This window comes from Larus michahellis, chromosome W (genome assembly GCF_964199755.1).
Source record: "Larus michahellis chromosome W, bLarMic1.1, whole genome shotgun sequence".
In the NCBI taxonomy this organism is placed as follows: domain Eukaryota; kingdom Metazoa; phylum Chordata; class Aves; order Charadriiformes; family Laridae; genus Larus; species Larus michahellis.
The window spans coordinates 3,557,799-3,582,409 of NC_133929.1; the positions used below are offsets into that span (position 1 = coordinate 3,557,799).

General features: G+C 45.3%; 1 pseudogene; it reads left to right on the forward strand.

The window, feature by feature from the left end:
• The window catches only part of LOC141735613 (threonine--tRNA ligase 1, cytoplasmic-like), a 48,191-nt pseudogene extending 27,683 nt beyond the window's left edge, over positions 1–20,508 (forward strand).
• Positions 20,509–24,611: the final 4,103 nt, after the last annotated feature.

Below are 24,611 nucleotides of genomic sequence, written 5' to 3' on the forward strand. Positions count from 1 at the left end.
GTGCAATAGCGTCCATGGTTAAATCCACCCCTCGGTCACGGGCCCATTTGTATGTTTCATCCCTTCCTTGATGGCCTGAAGTGTCATGGGCCCACCGAGCTAAAAACAGTTCACCTTTATGTTCCCAGTCCAAATCTGTCTGGAAAATCTTAGCAGCCTGGTCCACTTGATGATTGTTTTGAAGTTCCTCAGTGGCCCGACTCATGGGTATGTGGGCATCTACATGGCATACTTTCACGACTAGTTTTCCTAGCCGGTCAGAAATATCTCACCATAATTCAGCAGCCCAGATGGGTTTACCTCTGCGCTGCCAGTTGCTCTGCTTCCACTGCTGTAACCACCCCCACAGAGCATTTGCCACCACCCATGAGTCAGTACAGAGATCGAGTATTGGCCACTTCTCTCCTTCGGCAATGCCTAGGGCCAGCTGGATGGCTTTTACCTCTGCAAATTGACTCTGTTCACCTTCTCCTTCAGTAGCTTCTGCGACTTCTCACGTAGGACTCCATACAGCAGCTTTCCACTTTCGATGCTTTCCTACAATACAACAAGACCCATCAGAGCATACTGTTTCTCATTATCTGAGAGTTCGTTATATGGTGGGGCTTCCTCAGCACGAGTCACCACCTCCTCTGGTGGCATTGTGAAGTCTGTGCCTTCAGGCCAGTTTGTGATCTCTTCTACAATTCCTGGATGATTGGGGTTTCCTATTCGAGCTCGCTGTGTGATTAAGGCAACCCACTTACTCCAGGTAGCATCGGTGCCATGATGAGTAGAAGGAACTTTACCCTTGAACATCCAGCCCAGCACTGGTAATCGGGGCGCCAGGAGGAGCTGTGCTTCAGTACCAATTACCTCTGAAGCAGCTCTGACTCCTTCATATGCTGCCAGGATTTCTTTCTCAGTTGGGGTATAATTGGCCTCGGAGCCTTTGTATCCTCGACTCCAGAATCCTAGGGCTCGACCTCGAGTCTCCCCTGGTGCTCTCTGCCAGAGGCTCCAGGTAGGGCCATTGTCCCCGGCTGCCATGTAGAGCACATATTTAATGTCCCATCCTGTTCAGACTGGTCCAAGGGCTACTGTGTGCACAATCTCTTGTTTAATTTGCTCAAAGGCCTGTCACTGCTCAGGACCCCACGTAAACTCGTTTTTCTTTCGAGTCACTTCATAGAGAGGTTTCACAATCTGACTATAACCTGGAACATGCATTCTCCAGAAACCCACAACCCCTAAGAAGGCTTGTGTTTCCTTTTTGTCAGTAGGTGGGGACATAGCTGTTATTTTGTTCATCACATCCATTGGGACCTGGCGACAACCATCTTGCCACTTAATTCCCAAGAACTGGATGTCTCATGCAGGTCCCTTGACCTGCACAAACCCCTGACCTCTTTTTATGGCAAAACCTGCTTTCAGAAGAATGTTGATTATCTTCTTACCTTTCTTGAAAACTTCTTCTGCTGTACTACCCCACACCATGAGGTCATCAATGTATTGCAGGTGTTCTGGAGCTCCACCCTTCTCCAGTGCAGTCTGGACCAGTCCATGGCAAATGGTGGGGCTTCTGGGGCAGTCGATTCCAGGTGTACTGGAGGCCTCTCCAGGTGAAAGCAAACTGTGGCCTGCACTCTGCTGCTAAAGGAACAGAGAAGAAGGCATTAGCAATGTCAGCTGTGGCATACCACTGGGCTGCCTTGGACTCCAGTTCATACTGCAGTTCTAGCATGTCTGGCACAGCCAGAAGCCATCAGGCTTTCGCACTGGCCATATCAGGCTGTTAAAGGGTGAGTGAATCTTGCTGATCACTCCTTGGGTCTCCAGCTGACGAATCAGCTTATGGATGGGAACCAGGGGGTCTCACTTAGTGCGATACTGTCATTGATGCACTGTGGCAGTAGCAATTGGCACCTGCTGTTCTTTAACCCTCAGCAGTCCCACCACAGAAGGGTCATCTGAAAGGCCAGGTAAGGCAGACAGCTGTGTAATGTCCTCAGTCTCTACAGCTGCTATACCAAAAGCCCACCCATACCCTTTTGGGTCTTTGAAATACCCTCTCTTGAGGTAGTCCATGCCAAGGATGCATGGAGTATCATCTGGGCCAGTCACAATGGGGTGCTTCTCCCATTTATTCCCATTCAGGCTCACTTTGGCCTCCAGTACAGTCAGTTCTTGAGACCCACCTGTCACTCCAGAAATAGTGACAGATTCTGTCCCTTTACGATTCAATGGCAGTAGGGTGCACTGTGCACCAGTGTCCACCAGGGCTGTATGTTTTTGTGGCTCTAATGTGCCAGGCCATGGAATCCACACAGTCCAATAAACCCTGTTGTCCCTCTCCTCCTCCTGGCTGGAGGCAGGGCCCCCCTAATGTTGAGTACAACATCTACAATTAGCAGATGAGTTCCTATCCAGACTGGAGAACCGCTTACCACAGACTGGAGCAGCCACTCTCCTGCAAGAATTCTTTCTTCCATCTGCTTTATCTTGCAACTCAAGCACCCGTGCCTGTAGGACCGGGGTAGGTTTTTTATCCCACTTCCTCGTGTCCTCTCCATAGTTGCAGAGGGAAAGCCACAGCAAATCAAACAGTTTTTCAAGCAATTTATCATTTTTCTTAACCATTTCCTCATTTTTCTTGGCTGTTGTCTTGGTCATTTTCTCAATCATTTTCTCGGTTTTCTCAGTCATTTTTCCACGGCTGCCACAGTGAGGGGACAAGAGAGACTGTCTTCATACTGTTGTACCCTGTTAGCCACTTCATTTACAGTTGGTGTATCGGCATCAGATCCTCCCCAGGCCATTGTTGACAAAGTGTGGGAATACACTGATGGTGCACTCTGCACAAACTTCCTCAGCAAAGATCATTTGCGATGGCATTTCATCAGGGTCTACATTCACTTGGCAGTCACCATAATTCACCTCTTGCACAGCCAGTTCCCTCAGGTACTTGATACCTTTTTCCATGCTGGTCCATTTGCTTGGACAGCATTTGATATCATCCTTAAAGGGATATCTGCCCTTTACGGCTGATACCAGTTGCCTCCAGAGACTGAGGATGTCTGCCTGTCTCCCAATTGCTTTATCAGTACCTCCATCTCTGGCCAGGTTTCCCAACTGCTTAGCCTCTCTGCCATCTTAAGTCTATGGTATTGGCCCCATTGTCCCAGCATTGGAGCAACCAGGTGATAAGTGTCTCCCCTTCATGATGACTAAAGTCCTTCCTCGTATTTCGCAAATCCATCATAGAGAAGGATTTAACAATTATTTCTGCATCTGAGTCCTCCTCCTGTGCTGACACTGCCTGAGAAGGACCCTTTCTCAAATCTTTGTCAGAAGAACTCTCTCCCATGCTACCTGGCTTGAGCTGGTCTTTTTCGTAAGGGGCAGGGGAATGAGCTGACCTCCTTTTCTGCTTCCTGGTCACTGGGGCAACTTGGACCTGTTCTGATGGAATTTGAATAGCAACAGTAGTTGTTGTCGAAGGAGTTGGAGTAGTGACAGTGCTCATTGTCAAGGCTAGAGCAGCTGGTGCCAATACGGGCTTGCAATAGAGGTTCAGAGGGCGTGGCTGATGCCAGTGCAGGCCGCAGAGTAACTTTTACTGTATGCTGCTGAGTGACTGGAGCCAGGATGGGCAGGGGCTTTGCCTGCACCAGTAGGGGGGTGGCCAGTGCTGGTGTGGGGGTAGCTGGTACAGCTGGGGCCGTGGCTGGTGCCAGTAGGAGTGAGCACGTGGCTTCCGCTGGTGCCAGTGGGGGAGTTGCTTGGGGAGTGGCTTGTGCCCGTATGGACTGGGGATTGGCCCGTGGGATTTGAGGAGCAGCAGCATATGTGTCCTGGTTCTGGTGGGGATAGGGTTAATTCTCCCCAGGCTCTGGCAGGGACACAGGTATTCCATCCCGTGTGAGTCGTGCCCAGTCAGTAGCCGGGAGGTGCTGGGGGGTGGGGCAGGAAGTCACGGCTTGGGAGTGGGCTAAGGTGTCCCGGGTCTGATCGGTGAGTGGTGGTACCGTAATTGTGTTTGTACATTCCTCTGTCCGTGTTATTGTTGTTGTTTTCCTGTTCCCTTTGCTGTTCTGTTAAACTGCCTTTGTCTCAACACACGAGTTTTGCCTTTTTCTTCCGATTCTTCCCCGTGGCTGGGGGGAAGAGTTTGAGAGAGCGTCCGCATGGTTCTTTGTTGCCATCTGAGGTCAAACCATGACATGTCACACAATACCCACTCCTGCACTGGTGTTGAACAAAAAAAAACACCCTTGCAATACATTCAGGAAAACCAACAACAAAATCATGATTTTATGAAAGTAACATTCATTTTCTAAACAAACCAAAAGGTTTCCATCCCCTATCTCTCATGGTGTCACTTTGGCATAAGCATTAAAACGCGAAGTAAACCTTCCCCACATAAAACCAAAAGTGTAATTAGTAATAGAATCCATCACGTGATGCCTGAGGTATGCAGGAAGAACCGTTATCCAAGTAATCGTATTACACATCTGAATGCAAATCCACGCTAAAATAGCATGTTTAAACTACCACATACAAACACAGAGAGCAAATTAACTGTGCAACATATTTGGCAGTTTAAGCAGCATTGCATCAAGTAAATTCAAATAAAGCTCTCTAAAGGCACAAAATGACATTTGGCTCAAGAACAACACTATGTGAGCTGTCTGTTCTCCCTGAGCAAGCTGGAATTCAAACTATTCAGGCAATCTATCAGAGCCCTGGTGGAGCCCCACGTTGGGCACCAATAAACCTGTTGTGGTTTGGGCCAGATTGGCCAATGACGAGATGACAGATGGTCTCCCTCACCTCTCTCTCCAAGGAGAGGAAGGAGAGATAAAGAGATTTATGAGTTTAGAAGGAACTAAACTACTTTAATGAAATATTAATAATAAAATAAAAGGAAATAATGAAATAGATACAATATATACAAAACTGTGCCAAGCTCCCAGGATGACGATCACGTCACTGGCAGGCACTGGGGAAGTACCAGACTGGACTCAGCGATGGATGAGAACTGGACTCCAGATCTGGATTCAGGAATGCACGGATCAGGATCAAAGGCAGATGGACAGAGTCCTTGTCGGATGCTGGCTGTGGGAAAGCAATGGAAGATCGTGAGGAGGACTGTAAATACGCTCAAGTGACTCTCACCTGGGGTGCTGGGAAACCCATATATCACACTAATTGTTATTCAGTCTCGGGTGCTTGCAAGAAAAACACTTGCACTTAGACAACAGAAGTCTGCGATGGACTCAGGGACACCTTATCTAGCCGCTTGAGAATCCTGGCCTGTTGTGGAAGAAGATCAAAGCACAGGGAGTCTGCGCAAGCTCTTGCTCACAAGGACTCTCTCGCTGCCAAGGACTCTTGCTAACAAGAACTCTCTCTCGCGCCGTGGTGCCCGCGGTCCCTGCTTGTGTGCCTCTGCCCGGGTGTTGCTTCGGAGATTCCCTGGTCTGTGAGGTATCAAGATTAAACTTGTTCTTTGCCTTTCATCCGTGGTGTGTGGTTGTTCCTGCGTCCTGCCTGCATCAGCACACACTGGCCATTGAAGAAAAAGAGTTGACCCTTTGATCCCTCGGCTTTTATACTGAGTATGAGGCAGATGGGATGGAATACCCTGTTGGTCAGTGTTATGTCCTGATCCAACTAAATTGGGCCCGGGAGAGGTTTGCAATGATTCCAAGTGTGAAATTAAGACGCAAACGAGGTCAGATGCCGCTCACTGCAGGTTTATTGTTATTCCCCAGCAAAAGTCACTGAGACAAGCGATAGAGTAAAGGCAGAAGTAGAGGAAAGGCAGAAAAGAGAAGCAGTATTACGAAGCGTAGCAAGAGTATAGTCACCACCACAGGCCTGACGATGTCTCAGCGGTCCTCCAGAAATTCAGCGGCATCCCGTTGATCCGTGGTTGATGGTGAGGGAGGTCTCGGTCCCGATTCCCAAATTGCGGTGGGTCAACGTGCCAGTTATAGTCCAGGTAGCCCAGGTCAGTCCATAGCTCGACCGATCAGTGTGATGGTGGCCTTTGTGGCTAATTGTCATTTTACACAGTTGCCGTATAAGCTTTTCCTGCCCCCTTGCTGCTTGGGCAGTGCTTGGCTTCAGCAATTTTGGAGTTAACAACACAGGCTCAGGTGGGCCCTGGGCTAGGCAGGGTCTGGCCACTCTGATAGCCAGAGGCCTACACCCTTTCCAGCTGGGGGAGCAACACACCCTCCTCAGCTGATGGCAATCTTGAGTGGTGACTGGCAAGCAGGAGGATGGTCTGCAGAAGGTGCTAAATAGATACAAGCAAGCTTCTTATTGGCCTGCAAGCCCGCTGTCGATTTGTAGAAGCTTAAGCAAGCTTTGAGATAATTATTTTAAAGTTTCAGTCTTTCACAGTCAGTTTTGGGTCACCTGTCCTGTCCACTCCTCCCCGCAGGTGCATCCCCTGTACGCTTTTCCGTTTCCAACCCTCCAATGGGGCAAATAACAAAGTGAGCTGACCTTGGTTGTTATAGCAATAAGTGTAAGCAAGAGCCTCTCTGCATACCATTCCTTGGTATTCCTTGTCCAAACCAGGACACCCATGTGTAGGACTTTGCACTTGGCCTTGTTGAACTTCATGAGGTTCGCATGGGCCCACCTCTCAAGCCTGTCCAGTTCCCTTTGGGTGGCATTCCTTCCCTCCAACGTGTTGACCACACCACAAAGCTTGGTGTCGTCAGCAAACTTGTTGAGGGTGCACTTAATCCCAACATCCATGTTGCCCAGAAAGATGGTAAACAGGGTCAGTCCCAATACTGACCCCTGAGGAACTCCGCTCGTCACTGGTCTGCACTTGGACATCAAGCCATTGACTGCAGCTCTTCGAGTGTGACCATCCAGACAATTCCTTATCCACCAAGTGGTCCACCCATCCAGTCCATGTCTCTCCAATTTAGAGACATGGATGTCGTGTGGGACAGTGTCAAACGCTTTGCACAAGTCTAGGTAGATGACATCAGTTGCTCTTCCCTTATCCACCAGTGCTGTAATGTCATTGTAGGAGGCCACCAAATTTGTCAGGCACAATTTGCCCTTAGGGGAGACATGTTGGCTGTTGCTGATCACCTCCTTATTTTCCATGTTTCTTAGCATAGTTTACAGGAGTATCTGCTCCATGATCTTGCTGGGCACAGAGATGAGACTGACCGGGCTGTAGTTCCCTGGGTCATCCTTTTTTCCCTTTTTAAAAATGGGAGTGTTACGGTTTGAGAAACCCCATAACAATTTATTGTTGTTTAGATGATTATTCTATCACCCAATGACCCCTCCCCACCCAAAAAGGGGAATCAGGGAAAGCAAGGAAACACAAGGGTTGAAATATAAATAGATTTAATAGGATAAGACTAAATAATTAACAATAATACTAAAGAACCAGTATTGATCCCAATACTAATATAAGATAGACAAGAATTATACTCGGACAGTTATACCAGCAGGAAGCTGTGCACTCCCAGCAGTGGACAGCAAATGTCAGACACTGCGAGCGCAACGGCTTTGGGAAGAAGGGAAGGCCTCAGGGATCCGGCACCAGGGCAAGGAGTTCTCTGGACCGCCACCATCAAGGGAGAGAGAGACTATGCAGCAAACTTTCTAATTTATATTGAATGTGACATTCATGGTATGAAATAATCCTGTTGTCCAGCCTGGGTCAAGTGCCCAGGCCTCGCTCCTCCTCATCCCTGCACCTGGCAAGGCTTGAAAACACTGAGACCTTGAATCCCACAGAGCCTAGCTGGCTATAAAGTAAATATTTTCACAAATTCAGACACTAGAGTCTTCTAAAAGTGCAGTTCTAAGCATTAGAAGAGAAGTTAGTCCTGTGTCGCTCAACCCAGGACTGGGGGTTATGTTTCCCCTTTTTATTCCAGTCAGTGGGAACTTCACCAGACTGCCATGACTTCTCAAATATGATGGATAGTGGCTTAGCAACTTCATCTGCTAGTTCCCTCAGGAGCCATGGATGCATCTCATCAGGCCTGTGGATTTGTGCACCTTCATTTTCCTCAGATGGTCTCTGTGGGAAAGCAATGGAAGATCGTGAGGAGGACTGTAAATACGCTCAAGTGACTCACCTGGGGTGCTGGGAAACACATATATCACACTAATTGTTATTCAGTCTCAGGTGCTTGCAAGGAAAACACTTGCACTTAGATAACGTAAGCCTGTGATGGACTCAGGGACACCTTATCTAGCCGCTTGAGAATCCTGGCCTGTTGTGGAAGAAGATCAAAGCACAGTGGGAAAACTATGCCTGTTTGAACCCTTGAAATACCAGAGAGAACAGGGAGTCTGCGCACGCTCTTGCTCACAAGGACTCTCTCGCTGCCAAGGACTCTTGCTAACAAGAACTCTCTCTCGCGCCGTGGTGCCCGCGGTCCCTGCTTGTGTGCCTCTGCCCGGGTGTTGCTTCAGAGATTCCCTGGTCTGTGAGGTATCGAGATTAAACTTGTTCTTTGCCTTTCATCCGTGGTGTGTGGTTGTTCCTGCGTCCTGCCTGCATCGGCTCACACAGTCTCGAACCTGTTCTTCTCCTACAGTGGGAGGTTCCTCATTCTCCCAGTCCCTGCCTTTGCCTTCTGTGACTTGGGTTGTGTGGTTAGAGCACTTGCTGCTGAAGAATGAGGCAAAAAAAGTCTTCAGGTACCTCAGTCTTCTCCATATCCCAGGTAACCAGGTCTTCTGTTTCCTTCCCAAGTAGGCCCACATTTTCCCTAGTCTTTCTTTTGTCACTGATATACCTATAGAAGGCTTTCTTGTTGCCTTTGATGCCCCTGGCCAGATTTAACTCTATCTGGGCTTTAGCTTGCCTAACCTGATCCCTGGCTGCTCGGACAATTTCTCTCTGTTCCTCCCAGGCTATCTGTCCTTGCTTCTACCCTCTGTAGGCTTCCTGTTTGAGTTTGAGATTGTGCAGGAGCAACTTGTTCATCCATGCAGGCCTCCTGGTGTTATTGCCTTGCTTCCTGTTTGTTGGGATGCATCTCTCCTGAGCTTGGAGGAGGTGATCCTTAAATATTAACTAGCTTTCTTGGGCCCCTCTTCTCTCTAGGACTTCACCCCATGGTACTCATGGCACTACATGCAGAAGTACATACTTTATTTTGGCTAATCATTCAGATAATCGTAGATATCCAGTGACTTTGTAAATATTGTCTTTAGAAAAATTATTTGGTACAAGAAGCTGTCAGTCAAACTCATCGCAGAGCTCTTGTATTCAAACTTGTTGTTTTCATATTGACTAAATGATGGCTCCTGTGAGATTTATGTTTTCTGGTCTGTGCAAATAAAAGCAGACTGAAATCCTATAGATTTGGTTTTAATTTGTCAAAACTTCAGGTGTACTACAAGATGGAATGTAGTTTTTAACTTTATGAACTGTTATGCTTCAGTGCAGGATTTCCCATGCATGAAATCTTTGTAGGACCACAGCCTTATGGGACGGACTGTAACTTCCCTGAGGAGGGGCAGAAGGCCCTCCAAGCCTTCAATGGAATGCCTCAAACACTCGCAAGGAAATAAATAATGCAGGCCTGGCCTTCAAAGAACTGATAAGGCTAACACTTCTGGCGCCTGAAAGCGTGGGAGAACTGTCTTGTGAAGACAGGATAGTTCTGCCACTCGTGTGGTGAGCTCGCTAGTTCTCAGTTCTCAAGGCCATTGTGTCCGATGAGTGACCTTTGCTTCATTATCTGCGAAATGCATATGAAAGCGCACACCCCTGCATATGCTAATGAAGATTATAGAGATCATGCTAAACATGTATGACTATGGCACTCGTCTCTCCACCCAAATCATGGCACGCATCACCTGGGGAGAAGGGAGAAACCTGAGATGAGGCTGTCCTCAGCAAGGGGGGTGGACCGTGCTAATTCAGCAAACATAAAAGGGGAAAATAAGTGCCCCTGAGGGGGAACAAAGAAGAAACAAAAGAAGAAGATAGTGCCTGGGAAGATTCTTCCCAAGAAAGAAGACCATACCTGGGAAGATTTTTCCAAGAAAGAAGTTTATGCCTGGGAAGATTCCCTGAAAAAGACGCTGGAACCAGGACCGGTGATCTCTCTCTCTCTGTCTTTTTCCTCTGTCTTTTCCTTTCTCTATCCCTCAGTTTCTCTTTTCTCTTAGAATTGTTAAGTAACAGTTAGAGTTGTTAAGTAATGACCTTAAGTACGACCTGAAGTATACCTGTTGTTAAGTAACACAATGCACACCTCACCACTTGCCATAATTTGTTATATACCTAACCAATTATTGTGGACTTGTGAAGACCTATGCTAACCATTTTGGGAAGTTAATAAATGTTTCTATATGGACCTTGAGAGTTATCTCACCTTAGTCTGCGCCGTTGAGAATTTACGAATCTGAAGTCACTTACTCCCCCTCTTTCCTAAGAGTGGGATGTGACAATGCAGAACTGATTGAAGAAGTTGCTGAATTAGTTTCCCAACTTATTAACAATAATTGAATCATCTCAACAATAGTTGAAAATAAGAATTATTTGTTACCAGGCTGTAAATGATTTACAGTGTTACTTTTTGTAAATGTTGGTGCTTAGGATAGGAGTGCTGTTGGGCAGGTCACTTCTGTTCTGCAGATTGCTCTAATGTGGGATCTGCATCAAGTATCCTTAAAAGCAAGTGTTTTCAGAAAAGTTTTTAAATAAAATACTCATAAATGCACTGTGCATATTCAGACTGATCCCCTGTCTTTTTGGCCTCCGTTAGGTATACTGTCACTCAAGTGCTCAAATAATGAGTGAAGCTATGGAGCAAATCTACGGTGGATGTTTGTGCTGTGGCCCCCCAATAAAAAAATGGATTGTATTATGACATGTTCCTTGAGGATGGGTGTCCTGGTTTCAACTGGGAGAGAGTTAATTTTCTTCCTAGTAGCTGCTGCATTTTGGATTCCGTATGAGGATAATGTTGATAACACATATTGTGTTAGTTGTTGCCAAGTAATGCTTATATTAAGTAAAGGACTTTTTCAGTTTCCCATAGAAGCTGAGAGGGAGCACAGACAGGACAAGCTGGCCAAAGGAATATTCTATACCATAGACGTCATGCTCATCCCTGCCAGGGGGCAGGAATCCACAATCAGTGCTTGGGACGGGCTGGGCAATAGATTACTGGGTAATGAGAGCAATTGTATTGCATCACTCATTTTGTATGTTCTTTTACCATTATTATTTTTATTATTATTTTGTCCTCTGTTACTGTTCTATTAAACTTTCTTTATCTCAACCCATGAGTTTTTTTTTTCTTTTTCTCCCTCCTCTCCCTACCCTACTTTGGGGAGGGGAGTGAGTGAATGGCTGTGTAGTCCTAGTTGCTGGCTGGAGTTAAACCATGACAATGGGTAGGTTTTGTATTTTTCTTTTTTAGGAGTGGGGGGACAGCAGTCACAGCAAAATTTCTGTTACCTGCTTGTTCCTGGAACAAAGTCATCTGCACTACTGCAGATTACTTTGTTCTTTGCACTGCATCCCGTCCACAAGCTAGTGCATTGCAACCAGATCAGAAATTGCAAGTGAAAGCAAGAATGATTCACTTCTTTTTGTGTGTATTTATTTTAGGGGTATATCCACTAATGACTTCTTTGCTTTGGAAACGTTATGCAAAAAGATAATGAAGGAAAAACAAGACTTTGAAAGACTGGAAGCTAAGAAGGAAACAGTACTTGAAATATTTAAGGTCAGCTGTTTTAGAAGGTTGTTTCTAGCACCGCGCAGTTATGCTTTAAGTATTTGTAACTTTATCTGCATGTTCTATTAGTGGTAGAGGAAGGTCTATCAAATTAACTTTTAAAGATCTTGTGTTCTTATAAGTTCACTTGTTATATTTAACTTTTTTTAAAAATGAGCAAAAGTATAATTCTTAGGTTCTCGGGAATGTGCATTAGATTTTCTGCGACTGTAAGAATTCTAGTTCTTCTGCTGGGTGATCTTGGCAAAATCTTTGAAGCCACATTCTTCATTCATTTCCCACAGATATAAATTTGCAATATATTGTGTGCAGTTATGTTATATGCCTATATTATATTGACTGTTAGTAAAATGCTGTGTGATACTGTAACTGCATTAGAATGAGGACTTCTGAGAAAGTCCAAGCAACACTAAAACCCGACCCTTTCTCTTTAGTACCTAGCTGCAATAATTCTCTGACATTCCTGAGATAGAAGTTACTCAGTTTTCACTGTTAGAACATCAGTAAGAATCATAGTGCCATTCAGGTTGGAAGGGGCTTCAGTACGTCTCCAGTCCAATCTCATGTGTAAGGCAGGGTCAACACTGAAGTCAGGTTTCTCAGGGCTTTGTCCATTTGGGCCTTCAAAATCTCTAAGGATGGAGACTGCACAACCTGCTCTCTGGGCAGCTTGCTCTACTGCCTGACTGGAGCACCCCCCCTTTCCCCCCCAATAATTTAAACTGTTGGTCAGTTCTCTTGCTTAACAAGGAGTTAAGAAATGTGCGCTGTTTTTCTCAGTATAATGCATTCAAGTGTCACATCCTGAATGAGAAGGTCAATACTCCAACTACAACAGTATACAGGTAATTACACATGCATAATAACTGGATATAACTTTCTAGGTTGAAATATACCTAATTAATGTTTTCCTGTTCTTGGGTGTGGTCCCTTGATAGATTTATGCAGAGGGCCTCATGTCAGACACACTGGAAAGGTAAAGACCGTAAAAATTCTTAAGGATTCATGGGCTTTTGTAGGGCAGCATTTGTACACTTTTATGGCTGCAGATTGAAGGCTGAGTGCCATTACTTTTGTTTGCTTTATTAGTTATTTTATGTACTGTGTCTGTTTTAGAGTGAATATCGAAAACGTGGATTCCAGGAAGCTGTCACTCCAAATGTTTTCAACAGCAAACTATGGATGACTTCAGGGCACTGGCAGCATTACAGTGACAATGTCATATGTTTTCTTTTGAATTGGAGAAAGATCCGAGATCATGGCGTGAGCTGCCATTACAGTTGACTGATTTTGATGTTCTGTATTGCAATGAACTGTCGGGAGCTCTTACAGGACTCACTCAAGTATGCTGGTTCCATCAGGATGATGCTCACATATTCTGTGCTATGGAGCAGGTATGGGCTGCTGTTAAATGGTTATTAAAAACAGATTAACTGTTTTTTTCATATTTGAGACTTTATTTCTATTCTCATAAAGATTGAAGAGGAGATAAAGAGTTGCCTGCAGTTCTTGCGTACTGTGTATGATATCTTTGGATTTTCCTTTAAACTGAATCTTTCCACTTGTCCTGAAAAGTACCTGGGAGATACTGAAGTGTGGAATCAAGCTGAAAAGGTAAACAGTAATTTTATTAACCTTTTATATGAAAGCAAGGCTGCAGCTGGAAGTCCTGTAAGAACATTTTGCCTTCTGGGAGGTACAGTGACAGCTGGACATGAGCAATATAACTTTAATAACTGTCTTCAATAGAGTCTGGCTTTTGTAAATGGCTTTCATTGTATGCTATGTATGGAGAGCATACTCCATACCGAAGCAATCTCCACATCAGAATCAAATTACCTCTCTTCTTCTCTCTCTCCCTGTATTTTTTGATCATTTAAAAAAAAAAAAAATGAGGAAGAAGAGAACCAATCCTGACATCCTCTGTAATATGACTTAGAGCCATCTTCCAAAAGTCAGGTTGCTTTCATGATTAAAGGAATGGGGTTAGCCCCTGCAGGTGCAGTGCTGGGGAGAAGACAGAGCAGGAATAACATTAGGTGTACCAGGGTGGATCCTCTCTCAGTATTATCTATGAACTTTGAATCTAGCATAAAAAGTTCTTACATCTTAGCTAACACTGTTTGGCCTCTTCCAAAATGTATGCATTAATTTTATTTGTTTTAAATTTGAACTAAATTAATTATTTTTTTTAGCTGGGGTGTGGGAATAGAGAGCAGCATAGGTCTGTTCGACCTTGATGAGATAAAGCTGCGTCCTTGAGAGAGGGCTTGAGAGAACAGAAAAACAAGTAAGAATCAGCAAGAAACAGGACGTGAGAATGAAGTTGTTGCTCCTCGTGAACAGACAGCAGAAACCAATCGGAAGAAGTAGAGAAGCGCATGGCAGTCGACCTTCAACCTATCAGCAGGACACACCTTGCGCGTGGAGAGTGTGTATAGCTATAAAGCCTGTCAGATTGTTGCAATAAAGGTCTTTGGTCTGTACCCCGCCAGAGTCCGTGAATCCATGCTCCACACTGGGGGTCTTCCAAAACTTTCCTTTTTCAGAAAATAAATGAGTTGCAGCAGTAACTGAGAAGTACTGAGAATTTAGTAGTGTCAGATATCTGTAGCAACAGGCTGACCTGATGCTGTAACATGGAAATGCAGTACATGATTGAGAATCAGAGTGTATGTGTCCTTTAGCAACTCGAAAACAACCTCAGTGACTTTGGTGAGAATTGGGAGTTAAACTCTGGTGATGGAACTTTCTACAGACCTAAGGTTAGTATGTTGCTAATTTCTAGCTGGGTTAGGCTTTTAATTCTGTTTGGATGAGGCAGACAAAAGCTACACAGTTCCTCGCTTTCCATTGATACTACCATAATCTTGGCAGTAGGGGTAGCATGCAAATAGTGCTCTTCACAGTATAGCAGATGAGCAGAAAAAAACCCAAAGTCTTAATGTGTTTACAAAATTATGCTAAATATAGCATACCAGAAAGACAGGTGTTGGACATCTATTTGTGCAGAATGTTTGCCAGATGATTCCAAATAGATACCTGACCCCAAGACAAAGGCTTCATTTAGTTAACATTCTGCTCTAAGTTAATTAAACAAATACAGATAGACACTAAATACTGTTAATACATAAAAAAAATGTTTTTCATATGTTTGCTCATACTATGAGCAAGGGGGAGAAAATAGTATGGTGATGCCCTTCGTTTTTATTCATGATCTTTTTGGTAAAGACAACTTTTATTTTCCACTTATCATCCTGCACATTCCCTTCCAATGTAATGTTATAACTAAATTTTTCAGTGTCAGTATACATTTCTAAAGCATTGGTGCTGTTTAGTTTTGGGCGGAGAACAAAACTGATTCTTAAACTGACAAACTGAGATTGTTAAAGGCTGGGATTAGGAAGGAGGATTTTTTTTTTATAGCTATCTAATACCATTTTAAGGTGCTGTCTGGTTGAAATTTTGTGGTTTTTCCAGCTACATAAATTCTGGCATACTTGAGAGAGAGATAATACTCTGTGATCCTGGTTTTCACATAACTTTAACATTAATTTCATTAATTAAACCCGGTTTACGTGTATAAACTATTTATTTGCTGCTTAAACAGAGCTGATCGGTTTAGTGGGAGACATGAACAGAAGGTGGCGCTGTCAGATCTGTATTACCAGAGCAATTGATGCATTAGAAATAATCCTTTGGGCGAGAAGTGAATCCTAATGCAATATTCCTGTATAAAAAAAGCTGTGAGAAATCCTAACCTTGTGTTCCTATAAAAAAGAAGTCATGAGAAAAACAAAAATAAACTTGTTGATTAAGTAAATTTTTGAGAAATGTTGCTTTCACTGGCACAATTTTGTAGCTGCATTGAGTTGCTGGTGGGTTTTAGTATTTAAAAAAGCCCCTTGCATTGCTTTTGTGTTTCTCTTTTTTTAAAAGCTGTCTCCTCAGTTTGCACAGATTAAGTAGGCCTCTAGAAATTTCCTGCTGTCTTTGAGCATAAGGACAGAGAGCCTTACAAAATTACTTGTAAGTCTTTCCCTAATATACCAACACTACATTTATGTCATCTAGTAAACTGGTTCTGATTTCTGTCTTTGTATGCTAATTGAATCAATTTCATTTTATGGGTTGTAGGCATGTTATAGCAGCTAATAGTTCATAATGTGAAATGCAAACAAGATTTAGTAATTTCCTTAGTTGATTTGAAAGAAGGCAAATATCTACAGGAACCTTTGTTGGCCTCGATTAACCTTATACTTGCTCCTAATACACTTTAGCCAAGGTAAGGTGAGCAAACATGTAGCTTTTTGCACTGGTTTTAATGGAAACTAGTTAAAGTTACATTGTTAAATTAAGCTCTACATCTTGGTACCTTTAAACTACTTGGAATATATATATATTTTTTCTCTATAACTTGGTGATTTGAAATTAAAGAAGGTTGTAAATAATTTATTTTGATAGAAGCTCTGGTGAGTAGCTGAACTATGATAAACTCTGGCTTCTGAATGCAAAATTTAAAGACATTTAGAACTTCACTTAATAAAACACTGATCTGTTTGTTTGATACATAAATTAAAATAAGGCACACAGCCCCAACATGTAGCCATACTGGTAAAAGGATTAATAAAAGAGCAATTTGCTAAATAAGTAAGGTCCAGATACTGTAAATCTACTATTTTCTAGCTGTCTCTCTGTCTAACTTTAAACTAGATATGAGGCTTTAAACTAGATATGAGGGGGGAAGGGGAGATAACTGGGCCTGTCAGGACTAAACCCAAGGGAGGCATGCCAGGGCTTGAAGGATGGTGGACTAGTGAGGACTCTCACTCTGCCATTCCATTTGAGAGAAGGGATAGATGTTTAGAAATCATGGAAGCACCTGGGAGGGGTCTGGTGGGAAATGGGGCCCACACTCACAAAAAGGTGCTGGAGTCACTGGCACATCTGAAGTGCATCTCTACCAATGCACGCAGTATGCGCAACAAACAGGGGGAGCTTGAAGCCATGATGCACCAGGGAAACTATGACATAGTGGCTATCACAGAAACGTGGTGGGATGCCTCACACGACTGGAGTGCCACAATCGATGGCTACAAGCTCTTCAGGAGGGACAGACAGGAAAGGAGAGGCGGAGGAGTGGCCCTGTATGTTAGAGAATGCTATGAGAGCTCAGAAATCAAGTATAGTGATGATGGGGTGGAGAGTGTTTGGATTAGGTTAAGGGCCGATAAAGCTGATATCGCTGTGGGAGTCTGCTATAGACCTCCCGACCAAAGCAGTGAGGCGGATGAAGCTTTCTATAAGCAGCTGGGGGGAATCTCGCAGTCACTTGCTGTTGTTCTTGTGGGGGACTTCAACCTCCCGGCTCTCTGCTGGGAATACAACACAGCAGAGAGGGAACAATCCAGGAGGTTCCTGGAATGTGTGGAAGATACCAGCTGTGTGAGGAAGTTAAGTGAGCCGACCAGGGAAGGTGCCCTCCTGGACCTGCCTCTTGTGAACAGGGAAGAACTTGTGGGGGAAGTAAAGGTTGGTGGCCGTCTAGGGCACAGTGATCGTGAGATGATAGAATTTCTGATTCTTGGGGAAACAAGGAGAGGGGTTAGTAAAACTGCCACCTTAGACTTCCGGAGGGCAAACTTTGACCTGTTCAGAAGACTGCTTGACAAAGTCCCTTGGGAGGCTGCCCTGAAGGATATAGGAGCCCAGGAAGGCTGGACATACTTCAAGAGAGAAGTCTTAAAGGCACAGGAGGAGGCTGTCCCCGTGTGCCGAAAAACAAGTAGGCGGGGAAGGAGACCGGCCTGGCCAAATAGGGACCTTTGGCTGGACCTCCAGAACAAAAGGAGAGTCTATGACCTCTGGAAGAGGGGGCAGGTCTCTCATGAAGACTATAAGGATATAGCGAAGCTATGCAGGGAGAAAATTAGGAGAGCCAAAGCGCAGCTAGAGCTCAACCTAGCCACAGCCATTAAGGATAACAAAAAATGTTTCTATAAATTCATTAACAACAAAGGGAGGCTTAGGGAAAATCTCCCTCCCTTACTGGATGCAGAGGGAAACATAGTCACAAAGGATGAGGAAAAGGCTGAGGTGCTCAACGCCTACTTTGCCTCAGTCTTTAGCAGTGGAACGAGCTGTTCCCTGGGCACCCAGCCTCGTGAGCTAGGAGACGGGGAGGGGAAGCTGAACGAGGTCATCACAATGAAAGAGGAAGTGATCAGTGACCTGCTACACCGCTTGGATGCACACAAGTCTATGGGACCGGATGGGTTACATCCAAGAGTGCTGAAAGAGTTGGCAGACGTGCTCGCCAAGCCACTTTCCATGATCTACCTGAAGTCATGGCTAACTGGGGAGGTCCCAATGGGCTGGAGGGTAGCAAATGTAGCACCCATCTACAAAAAAGGCAGAAAGGAGGATGCGGGAAACTATAGGCCTGTCAGTCTGACCTCGGGAGCAGGGAAGGTCATGGAGCAGATCATCTTGAGTGCCATTACGAGTCATACAATGGACAAGCAGGGGATCAGGCCTGGTCAGCATGGGTTCAGGAAAGGCAGGTCCTGCCTGACGAACCTGATCTCCTTCTATGACAAGATGACCCGATTATTGGATGAGGGAAAGGCTGTGGACATTGTCTACCTAGACTTTCGAAAAGCATTTGACACTGTCCCCCATAGAATTCTCATGGGAAAACTGGCGGCTCATGGCCTGGATGAGCATACGATCTGCTGGATCAAGCACTGGCTGGATGGGCGGTCCCAAAGAGTGGTGGCCAATGGAGTTAAATCCAGCTGGCGGCCGGTCACAAGCGGTGTCCCTCAGGGCTCGGTGTTGGGACCATTTCTGTTTAACATCTTTATTGATGACCTTGAGAAGGACATAGAGTGTATCATCAGCAAGTCTGCAGATGACACGAAGCTAAGCGGGAGTGTTGATCTGCATGAGGGTAGGGAGGCTCTACAGAGAGACTTGGATAGATTGGACCGATGGGCCAATGCTAACGGGATGAGCTTCCGCAAGGCCAAGTGCCGGCTCCTGCACTTGGGCCACAACAACCCCACGCATCGCTACAGTCTTGGGGAAGTGTGGCTGGAGAGCTGCCCGGCAGAAAAGGACCTGGGGGTTCTAATTGACAAGCGGCTGAGCATGAGCCAGCAGTGTGCCCAGGTGGCCAAGAGGGCCAATGGCATCCTGGCTTGTATTAGAAATAGTGTGACCAGCAGAAGGAGGGAGGTGATTGTCCCCCTGTACTCAGCACTGGTGAGGCCACACCTTGAGTATTGTGTCCAGTTCTGGGCACCTCAATACGAGAGAGATCTCGAGGTGCTGGAGCGAGGGCAGAGGAGGGCAACGAAGCTGGTGAAGGGCCTGCAGAATAAATCTTATGAGGAGCGATTGAAGGAGCTGGGACTGTTTAGTTTGAGGAAGAGGAGGCTGAGGGGAGACCTCATCACTCTCTACAACTACTTGAAAGGACACTGTAGAGAGGCTGGTGCTGGTCTCTTCTCACAGGTAATTAGCGATAGAACAAGAGGGAATGGCTTCAAGCTGCAGCAGGGTAGGTTTAGGCTGGACATTAGGAAAAAGTTCTTCCCAGAAAGAGTGGTCAGACACTGGAATAGGCTGCCCAGGGAGGTGGTGGAGTCACCATCCCTGGATGTGTTTGAGAGTCGTTTAGATGTGGTGTTAAGGGATATGGTGTAAGGGAGACCTTTGTAGAGTGGGGTTGATGGTTGGACTCGATGATCCCAAGGGTCTTTTCCAACCTAAATGATTCTATGATTCTATGATTCTAACTTGTATCATAAGTGTACTTGGGATTAAAGTATGAGATGAAAAAGAAAAAATAGGCTTGACTAGATATTCATAGTCAGAAGAAGTGTCATTAATTAGTATGATCCCTATTGGTAAATGGACTATTTAACAGTAGTATTCTCATCCTGTGTCCATGCCCTCAATTTGTAACATAAACTACAAAGTATGCAAATACTGCATAATAAATGAGTATATAAATTTGCCACTTTAAATTTGAAGAAATCTCATTTATTGGTGAGATGTGTTCAGTTCTGATCTTAGACTGACACATTTATGTGCTGCTGAATTTACTCAGTGAAAAGGCCCATGAAAGTCACAGATTGAAACTCACAAAAAATAGTCTGAGGTATTAAATGTAGCCCCCCCCCCCTTCCCGGAAGTAATTTCACTGTACTTGCTCACCCTGTTTTTAGGTCTAATATTTTTTGCATCAGAACCTGCAAATCATTCAAATCCTAATGTAGTCTGAAGTAAAGGTACGTTGTCTAAAACCACATATAGTTCCTCTGCACTGAGTGAAAGCTTCTGTCTTAAAACAGTGGTTTGCTTGCAAAGGGGCATGCTTATATCTCAAACTGTAGTAAAAGTTTGTGTCTTTTTGTTTCTAAGACTGACATTCAGATTAAAGATGCCATTGGCTGCTGCCACCAATGTGCTAAAGACTAGCTAGACTTACAGCTGCCAGTCAGATTTAACCTCACCTTTGTCAGGTAAGCACAGAGGCTGGTGGTTTTAATTGCTATATAATCTAACTTTCCTGTCACTTACAGGCATAAGTTTAGACCAAGAAAAAACCTTACATTAAAAAAAATCCCAACCATTTATTCACAACCATGATGGTAATGACAAAACAAGACCAGTTATCGTTCATCAGGCTATCTTGGAATCTGTGGAGAGAATGATTGCCATTCTAACTGCAAACTATGGAGGCAAATGGTTACATTGAAAAATAGATTTATTATTCCAGTTTGAGCAAACACTTGATGTAGACTAGAAATTAGCCCCAGGCATGCAAGAGTCAAGAGGGTTTGTTCTACTTGCTTCCGACAGAGACATTCTGTAGGTATACCACAGGGCAATTACTTCTGAACCACCTTGCTTAGATATTAAATAATTCTAGGTATGGTTTCCTCTCCATGATATCAATTGTGCAGGTGTAGCGTACAGCTTGTCTGCCCAAGGTGTGTTTATCTCACCTTTGCTCTTGCAGCTGGGCTGCCTTGCAAAGAGTCATTTATGTAGGTCATCTCCTTTATTTGCTGCAGTATAATACCTGATGGGGATGATTCCTCTGATTATAAGACTCAAAAGTAAATATTTTTCCATGATTAGTTAGTAATAAGCTCAACAATTGAATTATGATTTGTCTGTTGTAAAATAACTTGAATCTGGTGAATTGGTGAAATTGGCACCATCCCAAGCAGTGATCATGAATTCCTGCCCTCCAGCCAACCCCCATTTATATACTGAGCATGACGTCTATGGTACAGAATATTCCATTGGCCATTTCATTGTTCTGTCTATGCTCCTTCTCAGCTTTTAAGGGAAGCTGAAAAAAAGTCCTTGAATACTATAAATATCACATAGCAACAACTGAAACAATATGCATTACTGACATTCCTTTCATACCAAATCTGAAACACAGCAACCACTAGACAGAAAATTAACTCTATCCCAGCTGAAACCAGGACAGTATCCATCCCTTATTCTATACCATTTACGTCATGCCCAGGCCTTATACTTTTCATAGTCACCACCACTTTCCTGTCTCTGATATATATATATTTATATTTATATTTATATTTATATTTATATTTATATTTATATTTATATTTATATTTATATTTATATATACATACAGATATCATTCCCTTAGTTTATGGGCCATCCCTCTAAAATGTCCACTGAGTTCATTTAGTCCATGACTTTGGGCTCCATCCGTCATAACAATCTTTCAGGGCAGGAGAGATGATGTGTGGGATGATGAATTGTGGCATGCTGCATCTGGAGCTCACAGCTGGTGTAACTGACACGGTCCATGCCCACAGTCTGTAGGTTGAGGATGTTGATCTCAAGAAAATTGCTGGGTGCCAGTTGCTTAAGCCAGTTCTGGTTCTATCACTGCTCAGTTCATCGAAGTTCATTCTCCATTAATTTGGGTGATTCTTACTGTAACCATAGTAGTGATGACATATAGCGGTAATTTAGCAATTAACATCATACAGTTTAATTCATTGGCTATTCTCACCCAAAACCAAATCCCCATGAGGTACACATTGGACCTCCCCATCCTTCCGCATCACCCACCAAGCGCACCCAGGTCCTTGGGCAAAAGCAATCCCACGGATGGGTTTGCCTTTGCCTGAGGCAGGACTAACTGAGACTGTCTTCCCTGACATATTCTTCATGTGCACTATGGGGACTTTATCCCCTTCTACAGTACGTGGAAGTTTTGATTGGGCAGGGCCAGCTTGATTGGCAGATCCTCTAGTGTTAACTAACCAGGTGACCTTTATTAAATGTGTGAGGAAAGGCTGAGGAATCACAGAACCACAGAATCTTCATGGTTGGAAAGGACCTTCGAGATCATCGAGTCCAACCAACCAACCTACAATCTCTGCCACTAGAGCATGCCCTGGAGTGCCACATCTAGACATTTCTTAAACACCTCTAGGGCTGGTGACTCAACCCCCTCCCTGGGCAGGCTGTTCCAGCGCCTGACCACTCTTTCAGTAAAGTAATTCTTCCTAATATCTAACCTAAACCTCCCCTGACGCAGCTTCAGCCCATTTCCTCTGGTCCCGTCATTATTCGCCTGGGAGAAGAGGCCACCACCCACCTCTCTCCACCCTCCTTTCAGGTAGTTGTGGAGGGCAATGAGGCCTCCCCTCAGCCTCCTCTTCTCCAAGCTAAACATGCCCAGCTCCCTCGGCCTCTCCTCATATGCCCTGGTCTCCAGACCCCTCTCCAGCCTGATACCTCTCCTCTGGACACGCTCCAGCACTTCAATGTCCCTCCTGTACAGAGGGGCCCAGAACTGAACACAGCACTCGAGGTGAGGCCTCACCAGTGCCGAGTACAGAGGCACCATCACTCCCCTGCCCCTGCTGGCCACGCTGTTCCTGATTGCTGGCTTGCCAGAATGCTGTTGGCCTTCTTGGCCCCCTGGGCACACTGCTGGCTCATGTTAAGCTGGCCATCCACCAGCACCCCCAGGTCCTTTTCTGCTGGGCAGCTTTCCAGCCACTCTGCCCCAAGCCTGTAGTGTTGCTTGGGGTTGTTGTGACCGAAATGCAGGACCCGGCACTTGGCCTTATTAAACCTCACACAGCTGGCCTTGGCCCATCGATCCAGCCTGTCCAGGTCCCTCTGCAGAGCCTTCCTACCCTCAAGCAGATCGACACTCCCGCCTAGCTTGGTGTCATCTGCAAACTTACTGAGGGTGCACTCAATCCCCTCATCCAGATCATTGATAAAGATATTAAACAAAACCAGCCCCAAAACCGAGCCCTGAGGGACACCACTGGTGACCGGCCGCCAAGAGGATTTCACCCCATTAATCCCAACTCTCTGGACATGGCCATCCAGCCAGTTTTTAATCCAGCGAAGAGTACGCTTGTCTGTGCCATGATTCGCCAGCTTCTCCAGGAGAATGCTGTGGGGGACGGTGTCAAAGGCCTTACCAAAGTCCAGATAGACAACGTCCACAGCCTTCCCCGCGTCCAGAAGGCGGGTCACATGGTCATAGAAGGAGATCAGGTTGGTTAAGGAGGACCTCCCTTTCCTAAACCCATGCTGGCTGGCCCTGATCCCTTGGCTGCCCTGCACTTGCCATGAGAGCTCACTCGAGATGATCCTCTCCATGATCTTCCCTGGTACCGAGGTCAGGCTGACAGGCCTGTAGTTCCCCGGATCCTCCTTCCGACCCTTCTTGTAGATGGGCATCACATTAGCCACCCTCCAGTCATCTGGTACCTCCCCTGTTGACCAAGACTGTTGATAAATGATGGAGAGGGGCTTGGTGAGCTCTCCCGCCAGCTCCCTGAGTACTCTTGGGTGAATCCCATCCGGCCCCATCGACTTATGTGCATCTAGGTGCAGAAGCAGATCATTGACTACTTCCTCCTGGATTATGGGTGGGTTGTTCTGCTCTCCATCCTTATCTTCCAGCTCCGGAGGCTGAACCCCCTGGGGACAGCTGGTCTGACTATTGAAGACGGAGGCAAAGAAGGCATTCAGTATCTCAGCCTTCTCCTCGTCCTTGGTTGCAACTTTCCCCCCCGCATCCAGTAAGGGATGGAGATTCCCCCTGGCTCTCTTTCTGTTGATGTATTTATAAAAGCTTTTTTTGTTGTCCTTAATGTTAGTGGCCAAGTTGAGCTCCAGCTGGGCTTTTGCCTTCCTAATTTTCTCTCTGTATAACCTAACGAGATCTCTGTACTCCTCCTGAGTTGCCTGTCCCTTCTTCCAAAGGTGGTAAACCCTCCTTTTATTCCTAAGTCCCATCAGAAGTTCCTTATTCATCCAGGCTGGCCATTTTCCCCGCCCTTTAGACTTGCGACACTTGGGGACAGCCTGCTCCTGGGCCTTTAAGGTTTCCTTCTTGAAGGGCATCCAGCCTTCCTGGACCCCTTTGCCCTTCAGGACTGTCTCCCAAGGGACTCTCTCAACCGGTGTCCTGAACAAGTCAAAGTCCGCCCTCCGGAAGTCCAAGGTGGAGGTTTTGCTAACCCCCCTCCTAAGGGGTCACAAGCCCATTTATATGTGTCCTGGTTTGAGGTAGAACAAAACCAATTTTCTGTTCAGTAATTTTACTTTTCAGTTAAGTCTCTTCTAATTGACTGTACTCTCTGAAATTAACGGTATATTTTTGAGACAATTTCTGCTGCTGGTAATGATAACGTCTGATATTATTCCTATAACAGCCAAGGTCAGATAACTTTGTTATGTGTCCTGTTGGAGGGTCAGAAGTGGAAGAGCGTAGTGAGGTCACACCTATGGAGAGGAGCGGACAGGACAGGTGATCCAGAACTGACCAAGAGGGTTCCA